This window comes from Lemur catta, chromosome 9 (genome assembly GCF_020740605.2).
Source record: "Lemur catta isolate mLemCat1 chromosome 9, mLemCat1.pri, whole genome shotgun sequence".
In the NCBI taxonomy this organism is placed as follows: Eukaryota; Metazoa; Chordata; class Mammalia; order Primates; family Lemuridae; genus Lemur; species Lemur catta.
The window spans coordinates 84,913,899-84,921,008 of record NC_059136.1 but is presented as its reverse complement, the minus strand read 5'-3'; the positions used below and the strand labels follow the sequence as shown (position 1 = coordinate 84,921,008).

The 7,110-nt window shown below is 40.8% G+C and overlaps 1 protein-coding gene across 10 annotated transcripts in view; it reads left to right on the top strand.

The window, feature by feature from the left end:
• The first annotated feature begins 30 nt into the window (after positions 1–30).
• Positions 31–7,110, top strand: part of CSPP1 (centrosome and spindle pole associated protein 1) — a 114,467-nt gene continuing 107,387 nt past the window's right edge. For 5 of the 10 annotated variants that reach the window (XR_006737144.1, XR_006737145.1, XM_045560550.1 and 2 more), the window contains exon 1: positions 1,957–2,037. The gene's annotated coding sequence lies outside the window, so the exon portion shown is untranslated. Of the gene's footprint in view, positions 87–1,914; positions 2,038–7,110 lie in introns of those variants that run through there. The other 5 variants (XM_045560552.1, XM_045560551.1, XM_045560549.1 and 2 more) reach the window with 4 other exon arrangements.

Genomic DNA, 7,110 nt, shown 5'->3' with positions numbered 1-7,110 from the left:
GAAAACTATTTTTGTGTGGGGATAGGTACATTAAATAAGTTTGTTGAACGACTTAAAAATAAGGCTGTCTGTGGAAAAACTGAGCTGTAAGTAGTTCTGGAGGCTGGATAAGGGACAGATAAACATGGCATCTAATTTTACTTTAAGATGACTAACTGCACATGCGTAAAATCCTGCAGGCGCCTAGTGGCTTGGCCCTTGGTTTTCAGATGGAAATTCTCTATAGTTCCTGGGGTTGCTGTAGTTATGCCTTTTGGCGTGTTTGTAAAAGTTAACGTCTGTGTATGTATTACGTGTCATTAGTGTTCTGAAAATGTCTAGTACTCAGCTTTTATAATAGGTTACAGTTAAATATTCAGAACCGCTGTGAACCGCCTTTGTCCCCAAGGAGTAATTTTCGCAACTTGTTTTCATCCTGCAGTTAAAACGATGTTTAATTATTTCATTTGTTAGTTTACATGTGTTAGGTCTTCTTTCCTCTTCGTTCCATCCTTCCATCCACACAAGAGTCTAAATTTCACTGGGCATAAATCTCAGCCTCTCCCTTTTTTTCCTCTAAAGTGCTTTCAGTTTTTGGCCGGATGCTCCGTTTTCCAGCCTGCAGGATATAATCCTTTATAACAAAGTTTTATTTTCTAGATTTATAGATCTTATGATTTTTAAAATTAAAATAATTTTTAAACATTTTAGAGATTTAGGGAGTACAAGTGCAGTTTTGTTACATATAGGCCTAGTTGTGTAGTCTGGCTTAGTGTAACCATCACCCTTCCGAATTTCCAGTGTAGATCTCATGATTTAAAGTCGACAGTTTCAAGACACAGGGACCACGTCTCCGTTCCGCGTTTTATCTCTAACACCTAGCATAGGTGTTTAATACGCTTTTAGCTGAAACAAAAAAGAAATAGCATCACAGCTGTTAATAACACGGTCTGGTCTGTATGCACCTATTTAGCTTCACCTCTTAGTCCCCCCTGAAACTTTTCATCCTAGCAATACCAGTACCTTTACTTTGGCTTTGCATATGCGGTCTGCATGCATTTTGGGAGCTCATATTAATCTTTAAAAATGCTGTTCAAAGAGATCTACCATGAACTCTTTCTTGACTGTCTCCAGTAACCATTTTTTTCCTCTGTGTCTCTAAGTCTTTGTAGGTGCAATTATAATAGTTAGGATGCATTGTAATAACGTATTGTTTATACGTTATTTTCCCTTTCACTGTAAGCTTAAGAGTTCAGGACACTACCCTCCCTCTGCATTGTATCCTTCACTATTAGTGTGGTGCGTGATAGTTAAAACAAAAACATTAGAATTATCGAATCCACACTACAGCCTGTGGTTTTGACATTGACTTCCAGCTGAAGAAAATTTGCCTTTAAAACCGCCTTACGAAGTAATTTAGGATAAATTAGGGCTCTTAGAATATATTACTACCCTCAGTTCCATTCTCTTGGAAGGCTGGAGATCTCTTTTTCAGTGGTAGCATATGTCGTTCAAAATTGGGGTAACTGAATAACATGTTGAAAATGGTAATAAAGCCCAGTACCCAATGTTGACTAGACTCCTGGGCTAGGAGTAATGTGCTGAGAGGTATGCCACTGCCACTCCTCCCCTTTTTTCTTTCCAGGCTCTGAGATTCTTCCCACGCTGGCCGGTGCATGGAAGGGTTTTAGGGGCTGGAATCGATTTAGCCGAAGTGGCTCCCAGGGCTTAACAGTCCCCGGGCGCAGCAGGTCGAACGAGTTTGCGGAGTCCCCAAGCCAGAGTGCGGACGAGCCCGGCTAGGAGCTGCGCGCTATGCGGCCTCCGGGACGGCAGGGGGCGCCCCCCGCCGCTCCCCTCCCCCTTCAGCCGCAGTGGGGGCGGGGCCGTGCCCGGCAGTTGACGGAGGGCGGGCGGAGGGCTCGGCCTGAGGGGCGGAGCCCGGGCCTGGCTGTCTGTCACACTGTTCCCGCTTGGGTGGCCGCCGCCGCCTTTCGGACTGCTAAGAACCTCGCCAGAGCGCCGTGTGTTTCCCCAGACTCGAGCCCGCTTTCCTAAGTAAGAGTCGGCTGGCTGCGGGTGGGGAGTGCCTGGCAGGGTGTGGCCTGGCTGGGTCCCAGGGCTGCATTCGCGGCCCCGAGTTGGGCAGGGGCTCCTGGGGGCGGAGGTGTCGAGGCAGGCAGCCCGGGCCGCCGTGCTGGAGCTACAGGGGCTGGGGGTGGGGGTGGGTTTCTTCTCGGTGGGGGGTCTTGTGGTTGCTGGGCGGGACGGGGGAGGTGCTCAAGTTATAAGGTTGGAGGGTTGGGGGTCTCGCGGCCGCTAGGCAGGCGGTGGTGACGTGCTTACGGGGGCTGGGGCGGGAGTTCGGTGTGGGTGGGGGTCTCGCAGCCGCCGGGGTGGGGGCGGTACCCTGGTTAAGCGGTCCGAAGTCTCGGGCCACCGGTGTCGCCGGTATGTTGAGAGCCGGTTGCCTGACAACGCGTTGACGCTTCCTAAGGAGTCAGCCGCCCCCAGCGCCGGGAGACTAGCGGTGCCTTCGTTCCTGTGCGCCTTAACGGGCCCCAGCTGCTCCGCTGGCCCTCCCCGAGCGTCTTTCCTCCTCGGTGCTGTTATTGTTTAACATTTGAGTGCTTGTGCGCCAAGGTGTTCTTCCCTGCGCTATTCTTTGCAAGTAAAATTTACTTAATCTTCTCCATGGCTCGGTGCTATTATTATCTTATTTTCCCCCTGTGATTGCCAGGGTCCTTGAGCTTGAAACTCTTCTAACTGCCTTGATTTTAGGATTCGTATCTGGGACTTGAATCCAATTTTCAGTAAATGTTAGTAATGGGACTCGTCTTTTGAGAGAGGTTGGCTCTCAGGATTGTGGGATTAAGATGCTTAAGTCGGCTTTCAAGGAAGACTAAATTCCAAAGTGCTCCACCACTTAGTTTCCAAACACTTTGGAAAATGCAACGGCCTAAAAGCAACCAATATGAGTTTGTAAAAAGCCAATTATTCTCAGAGAGGTTCTATTTTATATGAAAGAATGACTTCAAATGGTTGTCAAGCAAAAGGGAATTCCATGCAAAGTGTTAAGATGCTTGCTTTTCTCCGTATGATTCTTCTGGCTAGGAGGTTACTGCCTTTCTAGTGATTAACACGTTAACTACCACGTGAGTTGTATTTAACTCACTCTAGCTTTGAGCCCGGGGCCCCGTGAAAGATATGTAACTCACACATCTCTTTACCTTATTTACCATACCTATGGGCACAGAAAAGAATAAAAAATAACAAATTTTTCATTAAATTAGAAAGGATTGTTTTGTTGCTGAAGTTTTTATCCTATTTTCGTAATAAAACACCGTGGCCCCAAGGAAAAAAAATTTTTTTCTAGTGTGGCAGTCAATGTGTTAAATATCTGTTGAAATGTTCCGTAGGGGTCAAGTTTTGGGTCTCCTACTGCACCTTCTGAGAGGGAAAGGGTGAGTTTAGACAAGATAAATTGAAACAGGATACTTTATTATTTATTTATTTATTTATTTTTTGAGACAGAGTCTCGCTCTGTTGCCCAAGCTAGAGTGCCATGGCGTCAGCCTAGCTCACAGCAACCTCAAACTCCTGAACTCAAGCAATCCTCCTGCTTCACTCTCCTGAGTAGCTGCGACTTCAGGCATGTGCTACCATGCTCGGCTAATTTTTTCTATTTTTAGTTGTCTGGCTTAGTTAGTTTGTTTTAGTTAGTAGAGATTGGGTCTTGCTCTTGCTCAGGCTGCTCTTGAACTCCAGACCTCAAGCCATCCTCCCACCTCGGCCTTCCAGAGTGCTAGGATTACAGGCGTGAGCCACTCTGCCCCGCTGAAACCGGATACTTTACGTACAGTTTTCTCAAATGAAATTTTCAGACAAATGTGACTTAACTATTACACATTTGAGCAGATTTCAGATTATCTTTTTAACGTAATTCTAATTTATATTCTGATGTGCTTTCCTGGGTGGCAGACAGGTGTTTGAGCAAGTATTTTGTCAATTTTGGATAACCCAAAGGCCATCTAATTTACGCTAGTACCCTTAATCACCATTATTGATATATTATTAATAGCTCTTAAAAGACTTCAACATGATTTTATATATTTATTCACTCTTTTTGTGTCCTATCCCCCAATCTTCCCCTCTTCCCCAAGCAACAGTATTTACTTCATAGCAACATTTAGGGGAATTTGTCAAAATTGAGAGAGTTAGTTGCTCATGTGGATGTCATCTGCCAGGAGAAAGATTAAAAACTTTTCATTTGGTGGAAATATCTCTGGATGATTGAGAAGTGAGAAACATTGTCCTGGTCACTTTATCCCTCCCTCTCTTCCAAGGCTCTGTCACAGGCTTCTCCCTTAACCCCGTGTATGTTACCACTCCCTGAGATTCTGTCCTAGGTCCTGTTCTCCTCTAGGGTCTCTTTTTCCAGGCAAAACTCTACTCCCACAGCTTTAGTGATTATTTTAAACACCGGAAAATCCCTGTTTCCGGCCTGGGTTCTATCCTTAGTTCTAGACGTATTCAACATGTTTCCTTGATATCTCCAGTGTATCCTTTATGGGTATCTCACGTTCGACTCTTAAACCCCAGTCTGGCTAGACTGTGAGCCACGGTGGCAGGGGGCATTATCTTGGCCAAATTTGAGAACAAGGATTATGTTTTGTTCCTTTGATCCGCCTAGCATCTAGCACAATATCCTGCCTTAGGAGGGGAGATATTTTCTGTTTCTCATGCTTCCATAGTGGGGAGGAAATTTGCACTCCACTCCTAGAGAGGGAAGAGGATAGGAGCAACATTTTCCCATCTTTTTGTGAGGGAAGAGATCAGGCATACTCAGATTTTACTGGGTCTGCTCGGTTTTTATGATTTGCCCAGACTTAGCCGAATGGTTATGTTTTGGTTTGCTTATATTTCTATCTTTGTGTTAAGCAGATAGAGCCAAAGTTCAAGAGATGTTAGTTTAGATTATGATAACCAAGTATCAACTACTGGTGATTTAAATCCCAGCATACCATATGTTTGGTGGCTTTGTCTTTAAATGATAATGTACATCCAAAGACTATGAAAATACAATAATTACTAAAATAGCTGATTTATAGATTTCTAAGTGTTAGGTTCTGTGTTTTACATTTTATATACATTATTTTGGTTTTTGTTCATAACAACTCTGAAGTAGATAGTATTTCCATTTTATAAATGAAGAGACTGAGGCAATAGAGAGGTTAAGGAACATATTGGAGGTCAGTAAAATGATGGAAATGAATTTCAAATCCAGATTTTTCGCTTAAACTGTTTTCCTGAAAACTGTTTATCATCTGCATGCTATAAATGGCTACTTGGGAAAAATACCTGGTAATATTAATAATATCCTGAAAAAAGTATTGTTCCTGGTGGTCTTTGAGAGAGAGAGAGAGAGCACACCGAATCCTAACCACTAGACCACCAGGGAAGGTTGTTCCCGGTGTTCTTTGGCTGGAAGTCATTATCAGGAGAATTCTTATTAGTGTCTTTGACTTGTCAGTTTACTATTAAAGATGTTACAATCTAATCTAATCAGAATAGTAGGACAAAGTTAGAAATGATTAAAAATATATCTTTGGTAAATCTCATGTTTTAGTTATGGCATATACTATGCTCATTACTGTTTTAAAATGTGTTCTATTACCATAGTCAAGAGGGAGCTCTTTCAATGTCTGGTTAGAACAACATTTTAATGCATCTGTTAGATAATTGTTATAGGATTGTATGGAAACCTTAGTTTGGTGTGAAAGGCTTATTACTGTTTATTTTTTTAGATAAATGACATTTCTGCTTAAATTGTATGCAAAATCCTATAGCGAAATATGTACATTATCCCATCATTATCTTTTATTTCTATCAGACATATTTAGGAAAATTAGGGGATTTTAAGAAGTGATTTTTTTTTTAAACATGAAAACTTGTTTGTTGTGGTCTTGTAAATTTTTACTAGGAAAAATCCTTTGTGACAATTAGCAAATGAAAAATGGCTGAAATATGTTAACTTTTGTTGGTTTGGAATATACTTTGCTAAAGCTGTATTTTAAGATCAATGTTCTTTTTGGAAGTAAATAATGGAATGAAGTTTACATTGTGTACTGCTTAACTGATAGAAATTTCAACATATTTCTTTTAAGTAAAGCCTGGTTTTCTACAATGATAATTTTTTACATTTACAAATTATAATTGTCCCCTAAACATTAAATTCACTGGATTTTTTTTTATTTAACTCTCTTGCATTTGATATTGTTCACCAGTTCTTTCTTGTATCTCTTTCCTCTTTTCCTCCACAAATTATGCTGACTAGGTTTTCTTTATATCCTTGTTTTAATTATTTTTGTATTTTTCCAGCTTTAATTCTTCTGTCACCCTTACAAGTGAACATTGCCCAGTGTTTAGTTATGGGTCATCTCTCTTTTTCCCTGCCAGAGTTCATTTACTATGGCTTCAACTATTATCTTAAAATGCATAGTTAACTCTTAAACATCTGTAATGTGGTTCATTTCCTTGAATTTCTAACCATCTGCTGGAAATTTCCATTAGCACGTCTTACTAGCTCCAACTTAGCATGTGTAAACCAAACCTTTCCAAACCAGACAACTGTGTTCCAACTTACTTCTATCCAGGATTCCATCTACGTTTAGCTTCCAGGCCTTAAAACTTTAATCATTAGTGGCTCCTTCTTTCTTGCTACATACCCAATTAGACACTAAATTTCATGTGTTTTGGAAAACACATTTTAGAAAAATTAAGGTTGAATGAGGAAAGGATAATCTTTTCAAATAAATGGTGGTAGAATAACCTATATTCATACGCAAAAAATCAAACCTTGACCTTTATACTACTTGCAAAAATTAACTTTAAGTGGAGCATAAACTTAAATGTGAGAGAGAAAACTATAAAAAAAAAAAAGTCTAAAAGACAGCATAGAAGAAAATATTTGTGATCTTGGGTTAGCAAAGATTTTTTTAGATATGACACAAAAAGCACAAACAATAAATTGATCAAAACTTGATGAAAAATTCATGAATTAGACTTGATAAAAATGAAAAACTTTTGCTATTAAAAAGATATTAAGAAAATTTACAAACCACAGATTGG